This window comes from Biomphalaria glabrata, chromosome 7, assembly GCF_947242115.1.
Source record: "Biomphalaria glabrata chromosome 7, xgBioGlab47.1, whole genome shotgun sequence".
In the NCBI taxonomy this organism is placed as follows: Eukaryota; Metazoa; Mollusca; class Gastropoda; family Planorbidae; genus Biomphalaria; species Biomphalaria glabrata.
The window spans coordinates 28,675,249-28,703,181 of record NC_074717.1 but is presented as its reverse complement, the minus strand read 5'-3'; the positions used below and the strand labels follow the sequence as shown (position 1 = coordinate 28,703,181).

The following is a 27,933-nucleotide window of genomic DNA, read 5'->3' as shown; positions in this document are numbered from 1 at the left end:
TATAATACCCCCCCCCTTTTTCGTCTTTTCTTCCCTTGAATCGCTTATTTGGCCAGATATTCCCTTGGACGTTTCGCACGAGTTTTGTCTGTAAGCTATCTGGAGAGTGTTAGAGCAGATAACGAAGGTAGATAACTGAGAATGTCTTTGTACGCTGATTCTCGTAGCGTGGGACGGACAACTCCTCGCTATATTAGAGCTAATAGAGAGGCAACACATTTATTTCAATCTTTAAATATCTCCCTCCCCCATCCCTCGTTCTTATTTGCAGCCGCTCACAAAACAGTGAACTGTCAATGTGTTATGAGAGTAAGGCTAACTTGTGTGAAGTCTGCATTTGTTTATCTTATCTTTTCGCCTGTCTTTGGACGCATAAGACAACATTGTGATTGGGTTAGTCTAGTTTGTATTTGGAAACATTGAATTCTAAAGAAAAATGATATCCAGGTAAAAAGACGACAAAAAAAAGGACATGTTTTAATGTCGGTCTAAAGACATCAGAGAATGTCATTGAAAATATCAGTCTAAGGACATCAGAGAATGTCATTGAAAGTATCTGTCTAAGGACACCAGAGAATGTCATTGAAAGTATCTGTCTAAGGACATCAGAGAATGTCATTGAAAGTATCTGTCTAAGGACACCAGAGAATGTCATTGAAAGTATCTGTCTAAGGACACCAGAGAATGTCATTGAAAATATCAGTCTAAGGACATCAGAGAATGTCATTGAAAGTATCTGTCTAAGGACACCAGAGAATGTCATTGAAAGTATCAGTCTAAGGACATCAGAGAATGTCATTGAAAGTATCTGTCTGCTCTTGTCTTTAGGTTTGCTTCATTTGGTTGTAACCAAAACTTGAGTCAAATTGTTTGTGTTTTATTCATTATGAATACAAGTCTTGTTTCCCAATTCATTGACGTTGCTTTAGTCAGGGCCGGTCTTAGGCCACTGCAACCTATGCGGTCGCAGTGGGCCCCGCTCTTTCATAGGCCCCTCGCTAATTCAGGGTGTATTTATTAAATTACAACATATATACGAAAAACTCCTGGAAATCTCCTGGATTTATTAAAATCTCCTGAAAAGTCTTTAAAATCTCCAGAAAAATAGACAAAATTGTCATTTGTGGTGTCATTAATTGCGAAAACGCCAATCATACGCGTAATATAAAGAAAAAAGGCATTGTCAGCTTTCATGTAATAATCGGGCGAATTTATACCTTAATCGAAAGTTCCAATACTTTATTTACTTTTATAGTCACTAGCATATAAATATGCCATTGGTTACAAGGTTCGTAAAGTACAGATCGCAATTTTTAACTTAGTAAAGTAATATTTTTTTTTCTTCTAAAAAATCTTAATTTTCACTTATTATCCTTATTCCCACACAGACTAGGCCCCGCGCAATCAGTTTCGCATAGGGCCCCGCAATTGCTAGGACCGGCCCTGGCTTTAGTCTTACGGCCTGACCCTAATCTTCTGCAGGACGGAAGTAGGAGGGTTCGAACTTGGAACCGTCGTGACAACAGCTGGTAGTGTATACCTCTCGACCAGACACACACTTTGTGTTTTGCATGGAAGAAGAAATTTCAACGAGACTTTGTCTTTGATTCAATTTCAAGAGATGCGCTGATTGTTGGTTAGCAAGCCTGCTCGAACTAGTAGACACTTCTGTCATTGATAAGATATACCTTCATTTTAACTATCTTGTTTTTTAGTTTTAACCTAAACCTTATTTTAAGACATGTGTAGTACTTCTGAAGAGTATGGCACCTTTTTTTTTCTTGCTATTTGTAATGGGACTATTTTAAGCTTTAAACTAACACATCACATTTGTTGAGCACTGCATCTGTATAGAGTGTAACAAGTCCTAGCATGATGTTACATGTTAATTGGGTGTAGACTCTGCCAAGTCATAACTTTACAACATGCTAGATTCAACTGGATGTGGGTTCTATTTAGTCATAACTTGACATAACTTGTTGGATAAAACTATATGGATTCTATCAAGTCATAACTTGACATAACATGTTGGATAAAATTTGATGTAAATTCTAAATTCTAAACGAGTTTAGATCTTGAAGATACAATGGTCATGAAGAGGTCCACATGTCTGGTTGATGGGACCTATTGAGATGCTGATTGTTTGTTAGTCTATCCCCACACGGTCGCACATCCAATCATTCTGGTATTGGGTTAGAACTCTTATTAAAACCTCATTTTGTATGCGTGAAATGCGCATAAATCTTTTGTAAAAGTATTGTTAATCTGGCTGTCCCATCTACATTTATTGAAATAATAACCCTTTCAGAACAGAAGTAGAGAATGGACCTCATTCACCAATCGTAAACAAACAACATTTAGTCACGTGATCTTATTGATAAAACAACGGAAAAAACTGTCACGTGACAACCATCATGAATTAAACATGAGATCGTAAATTATATAGAAGAGATAGAGCACCACGTGGCTAAATGTTGTTTGTTTACGATTGGTGAATGAGGTCCATTAAGATTTCATGGACATTTTTTCTAATCCAGAATTATTTTTAGTTAAGAATTCCGACATATCTAGTCTGTCTTGGATAGATTTGAGATGCATTGGTCTTTGGGGCCATAGATTAGGTTACCTCTGATATCTAACAATATATGAAAATGTCAGAGGGTATGTGTGTTCTAGGTAAAAGCCACTCAGTATCGGCTCTACAGTTCTGTGTTCAAATGATTGCAGACTGGGTTTCTTTTATTTTCATTTCTCTAAATGACTTCTGCTAGCAGTGTGTGTGTGTGTGTGTGTGTGTGTGTGTGTGTGTGTGTGTGCAATGCTTTATGATAATGGGCAGAGAACGAGACAGAGAGAGAGACAGAGAGAGAGATCTAAGCGAACTAAACTATGGGTACTTAGATTGAGATGACTTCCAGATGTGTGTTGTCTGGGTTTTAATTTCATTTTCTTTTCACTGGTGTAGAAGATAGAAGTGGAACTATTGAGATACATGACTTTGGAGAAGTCGCAACTTCTTGCCTGGTTTCTTGTTTTTTTTTTAGTCTTTTTAGATTTGCGTTTTGTCAACACCTGTGTTTGAACACAGCTCTTCCAATATATATATATATTATATATATTATTATTATTATTATTATATTGTGACGATCGCACTTGCCGGGGATTATATTATCAAACTTGATAATTCAATGGAATGAAGAAAGAACTCTCTGTATTTACTTCCAAACTTCTTTAATAATACTTCTTCAACTTTCACATAAAATGACTTCTCAATTCAATAACAACTTGACTTAATAATTCATAAATAAAACTTAAAGATACATGGAACTTCACTTAGTATAACATTCAGCTTCAACTAATAAAACTTTAATTAATGGACCCGCTAATATCACAAAACTTATAACCATTACTAATCGAGGACTAAGCGAGGACCATCGCTCTACAAGAACTACTACTATTCGAGGCCCCCGTCTAACTGACTTTCCCTCAATTTATACCTGTCTTAATCGTACATTCCAGAATCATGGAAACTTCTCCCCTAATTATTTTATTAACTGTGACCTTCTAGAAGCTGACGTGTGCTATTTTTTCCCTTAACCTCTTTCTTTGATTGGATACCTAAAATTAACTTGTTTACGCTGGACACTTGCACTGGTTTGAACTCGCTTCTAGAAACTGGTCGAAATAAGTCACAGACTCGACTCGTGATATATATATTAATATATATATATTAGTAATTTCCTATACTCTTTTTTTTTTTTTGCATTGCTAAGTCTATTTTGGAAACCATTCTTGTTAGTCTTATATTTTCAAATATTCAATCATCAAGTCCATTAGTAACACTAAGTAATCGTCAAGAATAGCGCCCCGAATACATTTTTTTTTTCACGACATTGTCAAAGCCTGACAACATAATTTGAATAAACTGTCCATAGATAGCGTGTAAAGCAAGTCAACAATTTTGACTTTGGCCACTGTAAGGCTTGATTTCGAATCCGAAGATTAACGAGGACTACAGTATTTCACGTAGCTGCTACCAAGCCCCAGCTGTGAGCTACATAATTTGCTACAGCTAGCTCAGACATAGCCATTGTCCACCGGTAGTCAATTTAGATTTTTTAGCAGGACTCATTCTGTTGTGAATAATATTTGAAGGACACAGAATTTGGTTTTAATAATAGACATGTAACATTGTTGGTGAGCAGAAATGAATCCGAGGAATAGGCACTTATCATAAAGTGCATAGAATATTGTGTGCTGAAGCGTCGACACAATATAGCTAGCTACTAGTTCTTCTGACTTGTGAAATGAGTGTGATGTTCGCGCATTGTGAAATGAGTGTAATGTTCGCGCATTGTGAAATGAGTGTAATGTTCGCGCATTGTGAAATGAGTGTGATGTTCGCGCATTGTGAAATGAGTGTAATGTTCGCGCATTGTGAAATGAGTGTGATGTTCGCGCATTGCTTCTTGGGTTCAAGTTGTGCCTCGTTGTCAGCGCATGTTCACACACTGAAGCCGGCGATGCATTTAGTAAATAAATCCTGTAGCCCACTTCAAGGCTCACCCTCCCCTCCCACGCCTTGCTCTATGACGTATGTTTTCAACGGCCACGTCTCTTTATGTCTGGAAACTGTCGTCGTATATGAAATGAATCAGTTCCGGTGAGCCCTTCAAAGGAGGTCGATAACTGAGCTTGGAAATTACAGCGCTAGTGCAATAAATTAGGTCTACTTGGTTTAAAAGAGCTTTTTTTTTTTACAGCTAGATCTAGATAATTTTCAATATGCTTGTCACAGATTAACACATTAAACTAACATACTAACACGTTAAACTAAGTTTTCTGGAGAAGCAGGGTGATTAAATTGCGTTAATTTCGCCGAATTTCCGCGTTGACAAAATGTTTTTTGACAGCTAATTCCTTCAGCTTATTTTATTACGATAAGAAAATTGGAGATGCCGCTTTACATGATACAATAGCGCATGTAATCACCATAAATGTGCTGGTTTACATGATACAATAGCGTATTTAATCACCATAAATGTGCTGCTTTACATGATACAATAGCGCATTTAATCACCATAAATGTCGGTAGATCGATTCATTTACTAAAGTTAGTCTATGAACAACCATTAAGATAACATAACTTGCTAGATACTATTAGTTTGCTACGCATCAATGTTACAGATCAATGTCCATGGAATCTGTTTCTCAATGCATTCATCCAGTTGCTTGTTGGCTGTAACAAAGGAGAGCCAAAGTGATGCTCTATTTCTCTGGTCAAATGTTTCCCCATGTTAGAGGTAAAATCTGTGGGGGGGTTTTCTTCAACAATAATATAGCAAGTTTTTAAGAAGTATTTCTCTCTCTCTCTCTTTCTCTCTCTCTCTCTTTCTCTCCTATTATTTTTTATTATCTTCTGGTATTTAAAGTCCAAACAGTTATTTACCATTCTATTATTTTGTCCTAAATAAAATATTGGATGAAATAGAAAGACTATTCTCAGCTAGCGAATGAAAAGATTATTTATCCTTGATTACCTTAACATTTTACGACCCCTATTGTTAAACCTTTCCCATCACTGTCCAGTTTTGGCTAACCTTATCTACTGGACACAGGATGGACAGTGTTTTATTTTTCCTAGATTCAGCCGCTGACCAAATTTTCTCCATCACAACGAATAGAAACTCTCGCCCGATTTTCTTTTTACGGATCTTTCTCCCATCTTTGTTTCCGGTACTCCAGGTTAGAACCGACTAAAAAGTAAAGTTTCCATGGTGACCATAAGTCACGTGAGTAGAGCGACTGTATTGTTGTACTTTTGGACGTCAGCGCCAGGTTTTGGGATAACAAAGAAATGGGTAGCCAGGCTAGACAGCGATTGTGGAAATCCGGAAACTGACGTGACGTGGGAAGGATTTAAACGGAATCCAATAATGACCATGTTAATTTTGGGTCTGAACTCTCTAGTGTATATGGAATGAAACCATCGGGGGCTATAGTGAGAACGTAGAGGCATGGAGAAAAGTATAATCTCGAGAAAAGTGTAATCTCGAGAAAAGCGTAATCTCGAGAAAAGTGTAATCTCGAGAAAAGTGTAAACTCGAGAAAAGCGTAATCTCATCTCGAGAAAAGTGTAATCTCGAGAAAAGTGTAATCTCGAAAAAAGTGTAATCTCGAGAAAAGTGTAATCTCGAGAAAAGCGTAATCTCGAGAAAAGTGTAATCTCGAGAAAAGTGTAATCTCGAGAAAAGCGTAATCTCATCTCGAGAAAAGTGTAATCTCGAGAAAAGTGTAATCTCGAGAAAAGTGTAATCTCGAGAAAAGTGTAATCTCGAGAAAAGCGTAATCTCGAGAAAAGTGTAATCTCGAGAAAAGTGTAATCTCGAGAAAAGTGTAATCTCGAGAAAAGTGTAATCTCGAGAAAAGCGTAATCTCGAGAAAAGTGTAATCTCGAGAAAAGTGTAATCTCGAGTGCCACGTATTCGTTAAAGTGCTTCCAGCCCAACTTAATTTGTTGACACTTAGAAACATTTCGCCTTCTCCAAGTATCTTCCATCTCCCTCTCTCGTCCTTCCCTTTCTTCGTTTACTCTGTGTTTCACTCATTTCACCTCTCTTCTAGTTTTGTTTTCTCCTCTTCTGTTTCTCTCTTTATCTCACACGTACACCACACACACACACGTACACACACACACACAATGTGAGTAACTTACTTTACAAACACGTAAGTCAGATACCAAGAAATAATACCTATACAATTAATGTCTTGACATCATATACAGGCCAGTAGTAAAGTTAGCTTGAAGGCTGAACCCTCTTCTTGTATGCATTATGTTGGTTAGCGACTATGTTTAAAATGTAACCGGAGGATGTAGTTGGAAGTATAGGCATGACACAATAGGAGGTACTTCAAACCTTATCTCCAGGACAAAGTTTGATCTTCTCTTCCCAAAGCTTTACGTTATACTTATAGTCCTGTTTGTCTCTAAGTTTCTGGTCAATACGTCTTTCTAAAAGCCTTTCTGTTGGGTGTGTTGCTCAGGTTTGTCTCTAAGTTTCTGGTCAATACGTCTTTCAAAAAGCCTTTCTGTTGGGTGTGTTGCTCAGGTCCAGGGTAAGACCACGTCGTGTATTGGCAACAACTTTATTGGAGGATATTATTAGCTGGTGAAACATCGGGAGGGAGGGGTGAGAAACGGAAGTTTCGTGTGTGTGTGAGAGAGTGTGTGTGTTCGTGTATGTAGATGGAGTAAGGGTTACATTGTGGTAAGGAAGGTGCTGGGGGAGGGTGGAGAGTTGTGGGGGGAAAAAAGCGCACCCGCTGACAACTAATTGCGGCTTTACAGACACTGATTTGACAACTGCAATGGCCATTTCAATTTCATGTGTCACATGACCAGACGAACCAATCTCCACACTTTACAAAGCCTGTCGATAGAGCGATCACGCCAACTTAACGTACATTTGATACATTGAATCCAGAAAAACAAAATAGGAAAACAAAAAGCTGTTCATTTGTAGCCAAGTCGCTATTGAGTTTATCATGAACTCTCACCAAGTCGCTATTGAGTTTATCATGAACGCTCACCAAGTCGCTATTCTTAAACTTATCATAACATTAAGGAAAACTCATCAAGAAAGAGCTATGTCTCACTCCATATCATCTCATGCTAGTCAATTCTGTCCTTAGCTTACTATTTCTTCTAGTTCTCAAAATGACACTGCATCACTTAATACATGACTACACTTCTTCTCAAAGACTAGTAGTTATATATTCTAACACCCTAAGTCTTCAAACTATTCAAAACTAGCTCAATCCTAACATTTAATCTTAGACACTCGAAGTCAAGTGAGGATAAACATATTCATCCTACAATGTGGCTACCCTCAGACTATTATCCAAGAAACGTTAGTCCTATATCCCTCACCGTCCTAGCCACCACCACCACTACCAACAACAACAACCTATTTCTGTTCTCAAATCCTCTTTCGTTTTCCTTGTTATTTACAACACACAAAGTAGTACAGAAAGGAATCTTGCCTACGTCCATGCTCTATCTTATCAATTTGGTGTGGACAAGTTTGAGAGGTGCAATAGACTGACTGCAATTTTAACTCTTTCGCAGTTCTCTACACTAGATAAAAAGAAACATTTTGTGTATGTTTTGTTTAGAAGTTTGTGAAGGCCTCTCTAAAGCTTTGAATCAAGTTCTATCTAGTTATGGAGTTCACATGGACATAAATCAGAAACAAGCATAACTTTAGACCACCGTTGACGTCGACATGTTTGCTCTTTGACTAGGGCCTCATCTCAAGTTTGGAGCCTCCTTTGAAAATTAGCTGTTGCCCCAAAACCTTTATTTAAATTTTGTGTCTATTTATAGTGAGGGGCACACATCGCACAGTAAGTAAAGCTTTTTTTTTTTAAATTTCGGCTGCGAGTCCTTGCTCCCTTACTTGCTTGTTGTCTCCTAGCACTTCTTGTTTCCAGACTGCATTGGCTGAACTCTCCGCTCTAGTGCAATGGAGAGTTTTGTCCTAAAGAATGTGATCCTTTGTTTTGTAATGTTCGCAACTTTTTATTTGTGTTAATAGAATAATTCCTTTCAGAAATGCAATGGTTATCATATTTGATGCACACAAATAGACAATCTAATTTTGTTAGCTCGCGCTGAAAAGATTAAAAGAGAAACACTTTTGTAGAAAGTTAATCTTCTGATGACGTTGTGTCGTGCTGAATGAACAATGTTTCCAGTGGAGAAAGAAAAAGTTTTGAGTTATTATCTCTTGAACTAAGTGGCCTGCAACTTGAAACAAAACCAGAAAAAAAAATCTGGAAGGAAGGGTCAGCCCTTCCCAGAGATTAAATGAACTAATCAGATTGAATAAACATTAACAACATGGCCATTGATGAATATTGCATCCATTGTTCACTGTAATTTAGAATACAAGTTCTTCTAAATGCGGGATGGACAGTATAGAGGAACTTCTTATAGTCCGACAGTTACGCTGTGCAGGCCACGTATCTCGTATGGGGGAGGAACGTATGCCAAAGGCAGTCTTATTTGGTGAGCTGGAAGTTGGTCCGGTGTAACAGAGGTGCCCAACGGAAACAGTTTAAAGACCAGCTTAGGCGCCAACTTACTTTAAGAGAAGAGCATAGAAGAGAGTACCTGGTGCAGACGGCTTCAGAACGAGACAGCTGGAGATCACTTACAAATGCCGCGAGACATTTGAGACCAAAGAAAATCCAGTGGGCGAGGAGCGACGTTGACGTCGAAAAGAGAATCTAAATCGACCAAGTGGCGGACAATGTTTGTATGTGAAGCCAAGTCAAAGATCGAATGACTCCAAAAGGAACTAAAATAAGTTTAATGCTTTAATTGTTTCAAAGCTACTGGAGTCTAGAGAAATGTACAGTAAGCTGTATAGTGTCGTGTGAGACCAGAAACAGTAGATATCAGCGATGAACAAGATATAAGAAGACATTTTCAAGTTCAGAAATTAGGTCAACTAATTATGTCATGCGACGTCAAAGAACACGTGCATCTAACATAACTAAATACTTTGTCAAATAACACTAATTGGCCAGGTGCTTAGGAGTTTTATTTTCTTTTGAGGAAATCAAAAGGGTGACAGAATGTACATTATGTGGAACATGGGCGTAGCCAGGATTTTTTTTATTAGAATAGGTTCTACCTGGAGTTAGTGGAAAATTTATAGACTCCCCGACCTTCAAAGCAATGGGTTCTGAAGGAGCGCTGTGAGCTCCCCCATCGCGGGGCGTAGCCCCGCCGCCAAGCACTATTTTCGTTATTGAAAGCCTCATAAATGCATATTCTGAGGTGTCTCCAGTGCATTATTCTGGTATTAAAAAGTTTTTAACTTGTGCTATTCTTACTTACTTAGACCCTCCCGCGCCGTTCGGCTCATTAGGCGGCAAGCTGTTTCCACAAAAATCTGTCACTGGCAATGTCTGAAGCCTCATCCCACCTGCTCTAAGGACCTCCATGAAAGTTTGGCCTGAAGTTGTAATAGGATGTTCCTGTTTGCGATTTCCTCCTAATGGGCTCCATGTCATTGCAACTCTTATTATGCGTAATTCATTTTGTCGGAATACATGTCCTCATGCGACGCTCTGTCACAACCTTACCAAGGGGTCGACTCCCAGTTCGGCATAGCATTTCCTTGATTTCCTTTATAACTGTCTCCTAAAATCTGTCTTAGCCATCTTTGTTGAGCCACATTTAGTCTTTTTCAATTTCGGCTGATGACTATCCACTGCACTGTATTAATGGAGTCCAGCCACTGGTAGAAACCTCTCTTGTCTATATTCTTGGAATTAGGTGACTTTAGTTTGCTTTAGATTTTTTATCGAAAATGGAAGTTTTATCGTCAAAATAATCTGTTATGGGGTTTTAAACTACAAAATCTCTGGGGTTCTTTTTTAACCCTATTTAGCTACGCTCATAGAATTTGGTGAGTGTAGTTTGCTTTAGAATAATATTGAAGAGGGGGATTTCAACCTCATAACTCTCTATAGGTGGATTTTAAACTCGAAAACATCTGGAGTGGTTTTTTTAAAAAAAAAGCCATCTGGAAGAGAGGGTTTTAAACTCAAAACTCCCCTTTTGGCTTGGCTGAGCTCAAGGAATTTTAGTGTGTAATTTACATTTTTTTTAATATTGAAGAGGTACTTTTTAGCATCAAACCCCGATGAAGGGGGGTTTAAACTCAAAACCCTCTTTGACTACGCTCATAGCATTTTGAATGAGTAATTTGCTTTTTTTTTTTATAGAAGAGGTATTTTTTAGCTTCAAACCCTGCTGAAAAAAAGGGGGGGGGGGGTTAAACTTTGTTACGCTCAAAGATTTTTTAGTATGTAATTTGCTTTTTTTTTATATTGAAGAGGTATTTTTTTAGCTTCAAACCCCTCTGAATAAAAAAAGGGGGGCGGGGTTAAACTCAAAAACCCCTTTGGCTACACTCATAGAATTCGCAGTGTGTCATTTGCTTTTTCTTTTTTTTTTGAAGAGGTTTTTTTTTAACTTTAAACCCCGCTGAAGGAGGGCTTAAACTCAAACCCCCTTTGGCTACGCTCATAGCATTCTCAGTGTGTAATTTGCTTTTTTATATTGAAGAGGAGGTTTTATAGTTAATTTCGGAGGAGGTTTTAAAATCAAAACCTTCCTTAGCTATGCTCTTGGAATTTGGGGATTGTCATTTGCATTATTTTTTGTTTGTTTGGTTTATAGAAGAGGGGAATTAAACTGCAAAACCCCCTGCTAGGTTTTTTAAACTCAAAAACCCCCTTGGCTGCGCTGGGGGCAAGTGATGGTTTAGTATTAAAATCTCACCTAAAATAAACAAAATCAAAGCATAAATCAGTCATTGAACCCCAACCCCCCCCCCGGCTACGCCCATGATGTGAAAACAAAACCTGTGTGAAAAACAAACTTTTAATGTCATACTAATTATTTATATCGCTCAGTTCAAACTTTGTAACCTAATTTTCATTATTTTAAACTGGCTTCGGAACTTTCGAAACATACTAATAGTCACGTGGCTCAGACTGAAACCTAGATTGGTTTTGATACTTCTGTCCTTGTGGTGGGGCTAAAATCACTAGGACACATTGTATTAGTTAGAACATTGAAATAAATGTCGAGTTGAAAATATTTGTCAAACTTATTTACTAGCTTTACATTGAACAGGAATAATAAGACATTGTCTTTGATTCCGAAGATTAAAGATAATTCAGTATTTTACATGACCAAGCACACCCAGTTGGGACCTTCATATTTGCAGACTAATGCAGACAAAGCCGTTGTCCTCCTGGGGTAATAAACACTATACCTCAATGTATATAGGCAGGCCTTGTGCTGGAACTGAAATATTTCATTTGTGCTCAAATAATGGATGATTCACTACGACCCTGAAGGACTCTGTTCTGATCATTATAAGTCTCGACACTTTGCTCTTTGCTTGCTATGACATAGACAGGAAGGCTCAAACCTATTTCGACTTTGGGGCCATAAGCATTTCTGACGTGTGTGTCAGTTCCAAAAATCGTCTAGCTCAGTGGAACCAATCCTCTACGATTTCATTATGCATTGTAAGCGAACATTTAGAAGGGCCGGATGTTTCCCGCGGGCCGTAGTTTGAGCACCACTGCATACGTCTTTACGTAAAAATTCAAATGTTTGGTATCTTTTGTTCTTTCTTCCAGATTAGATTAAAAACTGTGCCCATATTTACATCTGAAATGCTTTTTTTAAAAAAGTAGCTATTTGTTGTCTATGTGCTGGTATGTACGTCTCTAATCAAAAGAAACAATCTGAACTGCTAAGAACTCGATGCACTTATCAGTATTACATGCCATTAAAACTTCGTGGCCGGAAAATTGGACGCATAGCTTCCCGTGTCTCCCGAGGCGGAATTATCATGTGAATCGTCTCCCTTGGCCCAGTAATCCTGAGCTGTCTCGTGTCTCATGTAATGCCGTGTGATGCTTACAATGAGCCGTGTTTTGTAGGGGCCATTAGCGTCTTCATTAAATGCTTAGCGTCTTAAAAGTCAGGCTATACTGGCTTCAAAATGGGTTCAGACTTGTCTACAGTTTGTCTTTTTTGGGCTTTCGGAGGATGTGCACTAGTTGTTATACGAGGTGACTGTTTTGATAGAACACTCTCTGGCAGTGGTGACAACCTGATAGTCGAATGACTCCAAATTAAATTTTAAAACAATCATTTGCATTGGCCGCTCCCAGCCGTCAACTGCCAAGTGAGTCTTGAGATTTCTTTACCGGTACTATAACACGACTAACGCCCTGTGGGAAGCGTGGTCGAGAGGCTATGTACGCTTGAATTCAGTTCTACGTATCAAAGTCTGTTCGTTCAGTTCTACGTAACAAAGTCTGTTCGTTCAGTTCTACGTAACAAAGTCTGTTCGTTCAGTTCTACGTAACAAAGTCTGTTCGTTCAGTTCTACGTAACAAAGTCTGTTCGTTCAGTTCTACGTAACAAAGTCTGTTCGTTCAGTTCTACGTTACAATGCCCAATTTACTCTAGTCACATCAGAACCAGAAAAAAAAGAAAGAAAATCGGCACACCCAAAAACAGTTGTTCATTAAATGTTAAGCTCAGGAGTCAGCAAGACGTGTTCTCTGTGGCCCTGGACAGATTTAGACAAGACACGGCAGTAGGGGAGAGAAGTACAGTGTGACACAGTTCCAGTTACTGTAGAGCCTCAAAGGTTTCCAGACATATGAGTCCCTCTCGTACATCAAAAACAATAGGCATCTGGTTGGACTGTTCAAGTGAATATTGTTCAGTGAATAGTGCAGCTTACTTTTTGAAATAATGTATCTACGTTAACCAATAGTTATTGGTGGTAATCAATACTCAATACCTATTTCTAATCAGTAGTTATTGGTCTATTGAATGGATGGGGATTAACTGAGGGCCTGAACTGAAAACAGACCTGACATTTTTTTTAAAGAGAGAACAAATCAGTACTAAAAATTCTAAACTGATTTAAAAACAAACTTTCCTTCACACAGCCTTCATCGTGTCATGTTTATTCACCTCCTTATTTCAATCTGATTTTATTTACTGAATCTTCTGACAATGTTTTATTGATTCTTGATATTTAATTTTTCTATGATTAAAACTTATTTATGCAAAGATTATCAGACTAACATGGGAACATTTCAATGAATATATACATACATACATACATACATATACAACTATGTACATATATATATATACACCGACATGTAAATACCTCCTATTCCTGAACAGTAACAGAGGCACATGTAAATAACATTAAGGTCTGGAAGTTGATTTAAGACATTTTGGTAAGTGGATTTAATTGAATAGACTAAAGTTAAGAAATGTCGCTACTTTCTCTTTGGATGAAAAATATAATTGCCGCCATTTCTCCTATTGAGAAGTACCCTTGCAAACTCTTCTTATGGAGCTGTTGTGCGCCAATCCCTCTAGGTTGTTGACACTTTACGCCGAGAATGCTTTACATGACAATAATATTGACCCCTTTTCCGCTTTACAGATCCATAATAACTGTCACCTTATTTTCAGAATGTGCTAGAGGCTTTAATTTATTTTTTATGATTGATGTGAAGGTTTTCTTGGGGATGGGACATCGCTAGGTCGTCTGAACTAAGGTAGCCAAGTGGTTAATGCAACGTTGCATTTCAAAGGAACGCAAAGTTTAGGTTGTGATTCTGTGTGTGTGTTGTGTAGTGAATTAAGAAACCCTTATGACGCGTTTGTATTGCTCTAAAAGGAATGAAACAACCCACTTGGATTACGTCACGTAGTAATCCCGTCATCCCTGTCGTGTTGATGTGCGTGTTAACAATGGGATCAATGCCATATTTTAATGACAACTTGACATCAACAGGAGAATGTCAGAAAGTGAATGAGTTTTGACTTAGGTGATAATCGCTTTGAAGCTCTCCCCTTCCAGCGCGTCCTAGAGTCGCTACATCTAGCTTGGTCACCTGATGAGTGGCGCATCAGTTTCCTGGCTGTCTATATAGTGACACTTGTCTTGTTGCCAATGTTTTTAATGAGGAATGTTTCATTTGCTAAATGATGTGCATTTTTTTTAATGACCACTCGTTAATGACAACGTAATTTAAATGTGCACTGGAATGTGCACTCCTCAAATACTGTACTTTAGGAGAGTCCCGCTTTTTAAAAAACCCAACTTCTTGTGAATTAATATGAATTATTCTTTCTTCTTATTATTTTAGTGAATTTCGTAAAGATTTGCGTGTATTAAATCCTTATTTTTAATTTACCATACGAAGTCATTCGCAACATGATTGGTTAAGTCGGTTATTTTCCTTTCAGATCAATAGCTCTAATTAAAGTCTTTTTATATGCTCTTTTACATGTGTTTTAGCTATTTATGCTTCACATGTCAACAAGACATTTATTAGGCCTATTGGCATGTCACCTCAAAATGACAATTAATGTTTTTGTCATCTAGCATTACTGGTAGCATGCTGCTGGTAAAATCATTGGCATAAAGCTAACCCCACTTGGGCAGCTGGTTGAGACAAACATCTATAAAAAAGCTAACAAGATCCTAGAAATAAGGAATCACCCTTTGTGTCAGGATTTTGTGATTTTACCATCATAAAAGAGATACAAGGCACCGATAGCAAAAGACAAACAGACACAAACACTCTTTTATTCCTCGGCAATTCAATCATTAAATGAGAACAATCTGGTATAAACTTTGTCACATGTAAATTATGAGTGAGTCTGGTGTGAATGTACACTTTGGTTTCTTATAGTTATGTTTTTGTTTGGTGTAATGCACAAATTGTAAGACAAATTTCCATACGGACAATAAAGATTATTATTATGTTAGAAATGAACGAGTAGTCATTCTCTGGCGCTGCCAGGGTCGAGTTTCGCTAAAGAGAAACAAAATTCATCGTAGTCCCTTTAACAGTTTCCACTGAGGAATTTTCTGGTGATGTGGCAGGTCTGCAGCAGTACCGCCCTCTGACAGGCAACGAAGATGTTCCTAGGAATGTTAAGGGCCTTGAAGGTGTCTGTGAGGTCAGTTGTTATTATCCCCTCGGTTGATATAACAATGGGGTATATTGTTATTTTGGCCAATTTCCATAGACGCTTAATCTCCAAGCCTAGGTTCCCATATTTTCTTTGTTTTTCTATCTCAGTTTTTCTTAAATTATGAGACAGTGGTACGGCGATATCGATAATGGTAGCGGTTTTTTCTTTTTTATCGATGAACAGCAGATCCGGGCGATTGAAATCTACCGTTTTGTCGGTCAGAATAGGCCTATCCCAGTACAGCAGATGTTCAGTAGACTCGAGAACCTCTTGCGGAGAGTATTTATAATAAGGGGGAGTGTCCTTATCGATCAATTTGTACGTCAAAGCCAGGTGTTGGTGTATTAACTTTGCAACTTGGTTATGGCGACCTAGGTAGGCTGATTCTGATAGGGCTGGACATCCTGCCATAATGTGTTCAATCGACTCGCCCACATTTCCACATTTTCGGCATTTGTCGACAACATTGAGTTTCAGGATATGCTTCTCGTAATTTTTTGTCCTGATTACTCTGTCCTGTATTGCTGTAACAAAGCCTTCTGTTTCAGGGTAGAGATGACCTGCTCTGAGCCATGTTAAGGAAGCAGCCTTGTCGATGTTGTCCTCATGTAATGAAGCCGGAAATTTTCCGTGGAGTGTTTTTTCTTCCCATTGGCGAATCTCATGCCCTACGTCGTCCAAACCGATATTGACATCAGCATTGTATAGGTTCAGAGGGGTTGCATCGGAGTCGTATTTCCGTAGGAAGGAAACTAATTTGTTGCTGGAGGCGAGCAGTTTTGATCGTATTTTTAAAACTTGCATCTTACACAATTTGAAGATGTTCTGCAATCCACGACCCCCATCCTTCCTGGGCAGGTATAACCTTATGGTGGAGGACTTGGGGTGTAGGCATCGAAACTTGGTTAGTAATTTTCTAGTGAGTCTGTCAATGTCATGTAGGTCGGTGTCAGTCCATTTGATCACACCGAACGTGTAAAGGAGCACAGGGACGGCCCAGCTGTTAATTGCAGTGATGAGATTACTGCCAGACAGTTTGGTGTTGAGGATTTTATTAACTCTTTGCCTATATTTGCCAAGAATGTCCTCTTTTAATTTCTTATGGTTTATCTTGGCATTCTGGTTTATTCCAAGATATTTATAAATAGAGGCGGAGTTCAATTCCTCGATGCCTTCAAATGCAATGTTGGTGTTCGTTGCCTTGCCCTTTTTAATGCTTTTTAATGCTTATGATGCCACACTTATCCAGGCCAAAAGACATACATATATCGTCACTAAAGCATTTTACCGTTTTGATTAAGGTTTTTGCTCGGTTTCTGCATATAGCTTTAGATCATCCATGTATACTAAGTGGGACACACATTTTGTACATTTAGTGTCAACCCTAAAACCGTTTGTAGAGTCTTGGAGTAATGTAGATAGAGGATTAATCGCTAGGCAGAACCAGAGTGGAGATAGTATTATTATTATTATTATTATTGTTCATAAAGTGGATGATCTTTGGTATAAGTTTCAATATTGAATCGAATGCCCTTGCTTACTCCGAGAATTAAAGATGGCAGGTTTGGAAAACCTGTTGGATATTATAGACTTCTACGTGTACATTTAATGTCTAAACATAGTCAGACCGACAATAAAATTCAACATTCAAATTAATGTAAAAGAATTCTTGGAATTTAGAAGGTGGAAAATATTAATGCATAAAAATCTTTTTATTTTTAATTGGCTTACAAGTAGATTAAGTTTGTTTTAGTATAACAAATAATATTTGACCACTTCTTTAATAGCGAAGTTCAATAAAGAACTAAATATGTCATTTCGATTTGACAATGCCCTCCACTCCCGACTATATCACACGCCTCTGTTTCCCCCAATTGTTGAAGCTGTCACACAGTATAAATCACTTGTTAGGCAATCTTACCTCACTGATCTGTCTACTCCCTTTGGGTCGAGAATCATTTTTTTTATCCCGAGATTTTCACATTTCCAGCAGATGCTTTGCGAAGGAAGGCTTTACTTCTGAGGCTATTCGATGTGGTATGGTCATTTTAAGACATGTCTTCCACGCCAGTAGTTGTCAGATGTGGTACGGTCATTTTAAGACCTGTCTTTAAGCCAAAAGTTATCACAAGTTGTCAGTACCAACTTGAATTAAGCTGATAAGACAAACACTGAAGACAAACATATGATAGCCAGTTTTATGAAAGATGTCTTGTTCAAAGGTGACTCGTTTTAGACTTCAGAGTTTCATTCATAAACGCAAGTGTCTGCGCCTCTTTTCTCGCAGGAGTTCTAGAAACAGTTTCAATGAATGAAGAGGACGCCGTATGCGTCTCATCCCCGGACTTTTCTCTACAGTCTTATCTTTTTTTTTTTGAGTTGTAACATGAGTGGAAAGAGAGAAAGAGAGAGAGCGCGAGGCCGCGCTCACCATAGTCTTGTTGGCGTCAAGCTGTTCAGGTTTAGCGCGCTGAGTTTTTTCACTTCGATTCCTTGATATTTCTCTCATCATTACCTCAAAGTAAAAAAAAAAAAAGATCGATCCTGGGATTCTTCTTGTTGATTGACAACTGTTGCAACTACTATTGATTCGACTTTAAAAATCATGTTTTTATCGGTTGCATATTGAGTACCTGAGACTACAGTTAAATGGGTATCGATTCTACGATTTCTACTGGCCTTCATTAATGTGTGGACCCTGCAGATAAGAGTTGGTCATTACAGACAGAATGGTTCCAGACAGAAAGACCCATAAGTGGCTTACTGTTAGAGATTTGTGTGTTGGGGGGGGGGGGGTGGAGCTTGTTGTCATTTAGAGTTTATATTACAAGAGTTTATCAGTGCTGGGAATTTTCCAAAAATTTTCCGAATTCCGAAAATTTCTTCTGATCCGATTTTCTAACAAAAAATCTGAAATTTGCCCGACATTTAAAAAAAAAATCGATTTTTTCCCAACTTTTTTTTTCAACGAAAACAAATCCGAATTTATTATTTTTCCATTTTCGGAAAAATGCGAAATAAGATTTGATATGTTTTGGGCATGTGCACATCCGGTCTTTTGACACAGTTAAAGTTCTATTTTTTTAAAATCTCGTGTTATCGTATGGTCTTATAAGTCTAGACTTAGATCTAGATCTATCAGTCTAGGACTCTAGATAGATATATTCTAGAAGATATCTAGTTCCTTTACTTTGAATACTTTTGATCTAGATTATCTAGATCTAGAGCGTCTAGACTTCAATAGCATTCAACAATAATGGGCTCAATGGCTGCTTGCCAGCTTTTGAAAAGTATCAGACTTGAGAGCATCCTAATGAATCTTTGGCTCTGTTGTTACGATGGCCCCTAGTATTTTTGTTATTTGAACCCTGCCTGCGGACTTCCATGAGTTCAAATGGGATAGATTTAGACATCTAGATCTATTATAAGATCTGGATCTAGTATTATAGACATAAGCATACATAGCGATAGTGAGTTACTGAGTCTAAGTCTGATAGAATATAATAGATATAGAGTCTAGATCTAGATAAAAAAAAAATGCATACAAATGGTAATATATTGGATCTAGAGTGTCTAGAAGCCTTAATATGCAGTTTTAAACATTCTCTTCATCTAAGCATTGCTCCTTATCTGGTTGTTCTTGCTTGTCTTGCTTAAGAACTCAGCAGAGATTCACCACAAAGGTAGCTCATACTTTTTAGTATTTCCAAAACTCTAGCATATTTTGATTTTTAAAAACATTAATTCTTTATACCTGTTTGAGAGAGAAGTTGTTACAATACCGGTAAAGCATTTATCTAGTAGTAGACTGCCTGGACCCAGATATAAAGCATCTGCAAATAGCTTTCTCCTCTTATCTATATGTACAAACAATAGTGTCTTGCATGCATTTTGTGAGCAGTAAAGCTTATGCAGTGTAATTATTATGTAATACAACATTATTGAAAGAAAATATTAAGGATAATTAATTTTACATGATTTTAAAAAATTCAGCAACATCTTTTTTTTAAAGTCGCCGCGACAGGCCAGTTCAAAAACACGGGTTTACACAATTTCCTAAAATTTTTTCAAAGACTGTTCTCATCACTGGTTTATATTTTGATTTTAAAAAAAAGCACATTGAAAGCTGTAGGTTGTACAAATGGCATCTTGTCGAAATGTAAAACTTTCCTACAGTGTTCAAGAACAAAGAAAATGGTGTGTTCCGTTTTTTGTTTAGACCTGCAACAAGTTGAGAGACAGACAAACAAACACATTTCTCCACGTTCCGAATAGTCATGAAGATACACGCAGACACACATACACATAAACAAACAACTTATTTTAATAATTTTCACTGTGCTGATTACCTAGGGTGGCATGTCGTATTAGTTAGTGGTTGACCTTGGGCCGATTCAAGGGTGGCATGTCGCCTTAGTTAGTGGTTAACCTTGGGCCGATTCAAGGGTGGCTTGTCGCCTTAGTTAGTGGTTAACCTTGGGCCGATTCAAGGGTGGCATGTCGCCTTAGTTAATAGTTAACCTTGGGCCGATACCTGGGTTGCATGTCGCCATAGTTAGCATTTAATCTTGGTCTCACACAAAGGTGGCATGTCGCCATAGTTAAAAGTTAATCTTGGACCCATACAAGATGGCATATCGCCATAGATAATAGTTAACTGAATGTTGTGAATGGTCGTTGACTTGTAGCACCAAACTGCTTGTATACAACTGAATTGAAAACAAATAATATCTTTAGTATTGCTTACTCTGTATGATGAGGTAACTCTAACATTAATAAAGTCACTCTATTCTGCTTGGAGGCGCGGTGGCTGAGCGGTAAAGCGCTTGGCTACCGAACCGGGGTTCGAATCCTGGTGAAGACTGGGATTTTTAATTCCAGGATCTTCGGGCGCCCCGAGTCCAACCAGCTGTAATGGGTATCTGACGTTAGTTGGGGAAAAGTAAAAGCGGTTGGTCGTTGTGCTGGCCACATGACACCCTGGTTAACTGTAGGTCACAGAATCAGATGACCTTAACATCATCTGCCCTATAGACCACAAGGTCTGAAAGGGGAACTTTACTTTGACTTTTTTTTTTCTATGCAGCCTTTTATCTACATTTAGTCAACAATACTTTAATGTTGTAGGGAGTGCTTTCATACTTCTTTTCTTTAGGGAGACTTTTGTTGTAGGGAGTGCTTTCATACTTCTTTTCTTTAGGGAGACTTTTGTTGTAGGGAGTGCTTTCATACTTCTTTTCTTTAGGGAGACTTTTGTTGTAGGGAGTGCTTTCATACTTCATTTCTGTAGGGAGGCTTTTGTTGTAGGGAGTGCTTTCATACTTCTTTTCTTTAGGGAGACTTTTGTTGTAGGGAGTGCTTTCATACTTCTTTTCTTTAGGGAGACTTTTGTTGTAGGGAGTGCTTTCATACTTCTTTTCTTTAGGGAGACTTTTGTTGTAGGGAGTGCTTTCATACTTCTTTTCTTTAGGGAGACTTTTGTTGTAGGGAGTGCTTTCATACTTCATTTCTTTAGGGAGGCTTTTGTTGTAGGGAGTGCTTTCATACTTCATTTCTTTAGGCCAATAAAAAGGAGGCTTTTGTTTTCACAACAGGTCACACTGGGCCCCATCATTTCTTGTACTGTTGAGGTGGACCTATAGGAGACGACGGCCGTGACTTTGGGAACTGGGATAATTGAAAACAAACAGTTCCAGACCGCCAATTGTGACACCGTCCATTTCACACTGCTGGCCCACTAGTTAAATAATTAGAATAGATGGGCTCTGTCTCAGACTGATGGAACTTTACTTAGAGATTCCCTTACAGTCAGTGAATTGGGGAAGGATTTTTTTTTACATAGTCAATACATGCACTCCTTAATTCAATACTTTCATATATATGCTTATAAAAGAAAGAAAGTCTTTTACAAACTATTTTTAACTGAATTATTGTTAGTGTAGGTGTTTTGTTTCGATTTCATCATTTAGCTATAATGTTTTTAGTGTTATCATTATTTAGTTATTTCACTGTATGTGTTTCTGTACCTCACACTACGGGCATACATTTGTACCTATGCATCAAGGTATGGTGTCCTTAAAAAAGTATTATACATTGTTTGATATCAATATTCTTTCCTCTCAGTTCTTTTTCATCCAAAAAATAAATAAATAAATAACAGCCCCTTTTCTCTGGTCTCCTTGAATAAAACCAATACCTCACTGTCAGATTTACTCAATAATACCAACCCTTACCTTAGGTCTACTCAAATAAAACCCATCTCCTTGACTCAGGTCTACTAAAAAAAACACCAGCACCTTTGTCTCTGGCCTACTCTTGGGATATGTTTGATGTTGACTTGTGCTCCGCTGGAGATTTGACTTGTGGCCAACCAGCGGAAGTGATGTGTCGGGTGGTAAAGTCACTTTCAAGCATGGTCCAGGCGCGGAATAATGGAGCTGTCAGAAGAACGAGCGGGCGGTCTCCTCTAACTAGAGTTGTTTCGACCTGAAGTCTTCATCACAGGCGCGCTTGTCAGTATCTTCTTTGACCTCCCACATAGTCTGCCCGTGTCCATTGTGTCCTACATCTATGTGGACTACTCGATAGCCGCAAGTAGGACATGGACCCTAAATGTCCGCTCCGTTAACAGAGAATTTAAATTTAATTAAATGTAATTACATGACTGATTCAAACTAATGGATACAAATACACTTCGCATAAGCTTTTTTTTTAAGTATTTATTTATTTCATTCTTATTATTTTATCTTTTTTAACGTGAATAAAAACAGAAGAATCTTTTATGTCTTGTAAACAAGTAATCAACTTCTTTTTTGGAAGCATGTAACATGTAACTAAGTGTATTTTTCTTATACTACTAGATGTAATATGTGCGCCTGTAAAATTGTTCACCTTTTTCTGTAAGCATTTTCTAGTAGACCGTGAACTGGCCAGTGCTGTAAACAAATTCTTCCTTCTTCCTCTCTCCCAATAACGTACAGATGTCAAGATGTCCATTTAAAAATACATTGAGACATTGACCTTAATACCTTCGATTCTAAATCAAAGCCTGTTTCCACTCGTTTGTTTCTATAAATGTTCCGGTAGTCCATAGGATGCCTATACAAGTATACATGGACCAGGACATTCGTGTTACCTGATGGAGGTGTAGGATCCCTTGCTGAGAGCATGCTGGTGTTCAGTGTCAGCTAAAAACAAGCCTGGTATGTTTGTCTCGTGTGCTCATAGGCTAACAGTTCAACTTAGCCGGTTTCAACTTTGTTGGTTGGTGTAAAACTCTAGGCATATCAGAGTGTCAAGTTTTAATTGGCTTTTATCATGTTAGGAAACTATTCGTGTTCTCCTACTGTAGAGATTGGACTTCACCCGAACAACGCGCAGTTCTTCATACCGGTGAGAATATTTATGACCGAGATAAAGGCGTCTCTTTCCTTCCAGGGGTTATAGAAAAAGAGTAAATTGTCCAACCTTTTGTAACCACACCCATGCAGCGTAAACAGCTGTTTTTTTTTAGTGCGGTACTCTCGATGTAGACGTCATGTTGACATCCTGTACGCTCATTGCACACACTGGCGGATCCAGGGGGGGGGGGCGGTAGGGGCGATCGCCCACCCCCACTCGGCCGACTCGACGAACGAATTTTAGTATAGAATTACACAATTTGTATACGAATTTATTACTTATGTTAATAATATATACTAATTACTAATGATATGGTAGGGTCGGGAGGGGGCGATGCCATCAATCCGCTCCCCCCCACCCCCACCATAAACTTTCGAGTGGGGGGGCGGTCCTATTTATTTGTAGAAATCACAGCTTGCTAACAGAATCAATTAAATATCTATATGATTAACACTTGTTATTGGTATATTAACCGGTCTTTATATTATGTCGTTCACCTGTTGGCCGATTGAAAGGGGAGGAGCGAATACCTCTACTGCCCTTCCCATCTAAACCCTTTGAGTGTGGGTGGGGGGGGGGCGATCCTACTTTTATGGAGAAATCATAGTAGGCACATTCAAGGTTTGGAAACAGACACAGATGACCAACATTGATAAAATAAAATAATTTTTATGTTCGAAAGTATTTAATGAATGAAAATGTTCAAAGGGGATAAATGATAATATCCAAAGTAGTTACATACATACATACGTGTGCGCGAAACAGCAATGTAATCAAACATAACCCATCAGCACTCTAATGATGATTTCATTTTTTCTCTCTCTTAAACACACACGCGCGTATGTATGTATGTAACTACTTTGGATATTATCATTCATCCCCTTTGAACATTTTCATTCATTAAATACTTTCGAACATAAAAATTCTTTTATTTTATCAATGTTGGTCATCTGTGTCTGTTTCCAAACCTTGAATGTGCGCTGGTCTATGTGGCTTGTCTCTAAATACTCTAGACATTGCATCACCATTAAATCATATAGATACCTAATTACATTCTACGAAATTTCACTATTAGTGCTACTGTTCTACTTATTTCTATTTGAGTCATTAATCTCCTAAAGAATTCAAGGTATTCAATTTAATATTTGAAGGTCATTATTCAGAAATTAAACTTTTCCTTCTATTATGTTATAGCTATGATTTGTTACATATCATTTCCAAATTTTAGGAGTTTACAAATACACTATCTTGTTTTTAAAATTGGTTATACATAAATGCATACTATTTTATGCTCAGTTTTAAAACCAGAAGTATACGCTCATGTTTAAATATAAGTATAAAGAAGACTAGAGAGAAATCATATTTTCATTGTCAATATTTCATAGCACTGTCTAGATCAGAAAACGCGTTACACGATCTGCCTTTGTCATTTTGTTTTAGAAATAAATAACTATATGTGTGTACATCAAATATGAATGCTTGTTTTTTGAAAGACAAAAGACTTCGTTCTCGAAAGACCGTAAATAGCCAATACACCTATTTCCAGCGTGACAAGAAGGAAAGTATACCTTGAACTGAACAGTCTTTTTGAGATCAAAACTGAAGTGTTCGTTGAAAATAAAACACAAAATGCTTGTTGAAAACAGAAGGTAAAACCTTCAGCTAACAAAAGAACTTGACAATTATTTTGAGCATAATGCCGGCAAGGGGTTAATGGGAGTCTAAATGATTTGATCGAAACGTGACAGATGTACAACACAAACAAAAGCAAACAATAGGGACCACTATTCTATGTCATTTGTTGAATGAGGACATTTACCATAGATTTTCCATTTCAAAGAATTTCATGGGCGCTATATTAAACATATCACTTTTTTTGCCTACTAAATAATTAAAGTTAGTTTGTGCTACAATTAAACAATCTCAGAAATGTGACTTGACAGTGCACAGAACATATCTAATCAACACTTCCTGTTTTCTCTACAACGGATACACCAAACAGTTCTGAATTGAGTTATCTACTTTAGATGAACATCTCCAATGAAATGTTTAGTAAAATAGTTACTTAATGTGAACTCCTTGTTAATCCAATTACCTTATTGTGCACTTAAATGTCACTAGCACTGTCGCTTGCCAACTTTTTGTGTACTAAGATGTCATTAGCACTATGTCACTTGTCAACTTTTTGTGTACTAAGATGTCATTAGCACTATGTCACTTGCCAACTTTTTGTGTACTAAGATGTCATTAGCACTATGTCACTTGTCAAATTTTTGTGTACTAAGATGTCATTAGCACTATGTCACTTGCCAACTTTTTGTGTACTAAGATGTCATTAGCACTATGTCACTTGCCAACTTTTTGTGTACTAAGATGTCATTAGCACTATGTCACTTGTTAACGTGTTGAAAATATAAAGTTAAATATTAAATTGAACTTCATTTGACTAAGGGTTAAAGCGTATATTTTGATAAAATAAATTGGTTTTTATGTTATCAAGGAACAATGGATGGCTGCCTGGTCGCGATGTCGTTCGGTTGTCTTGATGGTCCTGGATTCAAACCCTGCCAGCCTCCATCCTCCATCGTCCTGCGGGAGGTTTAGGACTAGAAAGTCAATTATCTTCAACTCTGAAGGAACCTCCGAACCATAGAAAACATTTTACAAACAATGTCAATACTATCGATTGGGCTCATCATTCTACTCTACGACTTTATCAAGTGCCTTCAAATAAACACAAGATTTTCAAATAGTGCTGCAAATTTGGTTTGTACTAGCAATTAGTCACATTGAATTTCAATATTAAATTCAATTAGTTGCCAACTAAAGTTTTTCGGGCAAAGAAAACCGTTGATATATTTGAAGCATTGATTAATTTTTATGTGAGCCTAGAAACAATATTCAGCGAAAGTAGAGACTATATTACAAACATTGATTCTTTTTAGGTCTTGTTTTAGACCATAAAATTAATTTTTAACTCTCTCTACCTAATGAGCCCAAGACTATATATAATATGTAGTATCTACTGCTCCATCTGTAGTTTGGTTGTAAGTGTTCTCAGCCACTTAGGTCCAAGTTTAAACTGATACAAGGACACGTCCAAACAAGAGAACAGCTAGACTTTGACTTGTCAGAGAAAACAGAACAATTCTATCTGGCTACATTATTAGGTCTTGATGCCCCGGGTGACAATTTACCTTCAGCAGTATCTACTGTGCTTATAAGAATGTTTTTTGTAAAAGTTGAAAAATAGATTTCTTCCCTTTCTTCTCTGTCTCTCTCTGTATATCTGTCTGTCTCTCTCTCTTCTTCTTCTTCTTCTATCTCTCTCTCTTTTTCTTTCTCTGAGATGCCAACATGTTCACTTGTATGAAATCAAAATGTGTCTAGAACTATGCATATTTGTCAACTAGACTGTTCAACTGAACAAGAAGACATTGAGATTAAAGAACACATTTTATTAAAAGGAACAAACTTAAAGTGCATTAACACTGTATAATTCAAACAAAATGGTGGAGCATTTGGTTGACACCGAAACTATATTCCAGACCTTTATTGAAGTACAAATATGACTTGGTCAGAGAGTTCATTGCCATCACAGGTCGTATAGCACAGGTCTCTAAAAGTGTCCCGTAGGTGTTAACTGGTGGATGAGTACACATCTAGACATTTATTCCATTATAGTCAGAACAAAATGTCCCTAGAGTTACCCGAGAGCCATGATCATGTTTAGATCAAGACAGAGAAGTCAAGAGTAAATCAATTTTAGATGGGCGTCCCAAGTACAAGTTTGAGAAGCACTGTATCAGAAGCACTGTTATGATATCACCCATGGAAGCTACACTTACGGCGCTATAGACCGGGCTGATGCTATCCACTCCTAAGCTGTACTAGTGTGTGCCTGTTCCTATTGGCTGAATAGATTCTGATGTAACCACGTGTAAAACCACCACATATGAGGTTAGGAATGAACAGCTGACTTTCAGGGACAGTGATAGATAGAGGACGTGTGTTTATTGTAGTTTTGAAAGGAGTTGTGTTCCCTGTCAGTTGTTCTAATCTTATTATTTCACTGGTGTTTCTACCTAGGTCTGTATCTTCATTGGAATTGAAAGCAAATAAATGTTCATCAAAATTCATTTCTTTTTTTGTTTTGAAAAGAAGTTTGTTCAAGTTCTGTTGTAGTCCTACGCCTACAACGTTGGACTGGCTGTCTGGAGCTTTTTACCTCATCCCTTAGTCTATTGAACCGTTGTGGCGCCACACATGATCTGTCGACCGTCTTTCTCCATTCCTTTCTGTCTTTTGCCTTGAATAGAATCTCTTTCAATGATAGGCCCGTCCATTTTTTTAACGTTGTCTTCCCATCGCTTTCTCGATCTGCCTCTTCTTCTTTTTCCTGGTTCTGTACCCGGAAGGTATGTCTTTGCGAGCCCGAGGATATTGTGATATGGCCATAAAGTTTAAGTTTGCATTTTTTTTTAAAGTGGAGTGGTCATCGTGATCCTGTTTCGAATCTCCTCACTTACGATGCGGTCTTTGATAGTGATACCAAGTATCCTTCTGTAAAATTCCATCCTCCTATCTAGTTCTCCTATCTAAATGATAATATCCAAAGTAGTTACATACATACATACGTGTGCGCGAAACAGCAATGTAATCAAACATAACCCATCAGCACTCTAATGATGATTTCATTTTTTCTCTCTCTTAAACACACACGCGCGTATGTATGTATGTAACTACTTTGGATATTATCATTCATCCCCTTTGAACATTTTCATTCATTAAATACTTTCGAACATAAAAATTCTTTTATTTTATCAATGTTGGTCATCTGTGTCTGTTTCCAAACCTTGAATGTGCGCTGGTCTATGTGGCTTGTCTCTAAATACTCTAGACATTGCATCACC

The 27,933-nt window shown here is 37.8% G+C and overlaps 2 protein-coding genes across 5 annotated transcripts in view; one reads left to right on the top strand and one right to left on the bottom strand.

Annotated features, from left to right (window-relative positions):
• LOC106063535 (FMRFamide receptor-like) overlaps positions 1–18,097 on the bottom strand; it is a 69,155-nt gene extending 51,058 nt beyond the window's left edge. The window contains exon 1 of the mRNA XM_056035609.1: positions 17,541–18,097. The gene's annotated coding sequence lies outside the window, so the exon portion shown is untranslated. The remainder of the gene's footprint in view (positions 1–17,540) is intronic.
• The window catches only part of LOC106063352 (leucine-rich repeat and coiled-coil domain-containing protein 1-like), a 265,048-nt gene that overhangs the window by 116,736 nt on the left and 120,379 nt on the right, over positions 1–27,933 (top strand). The window lies entirely within an intron of this gene.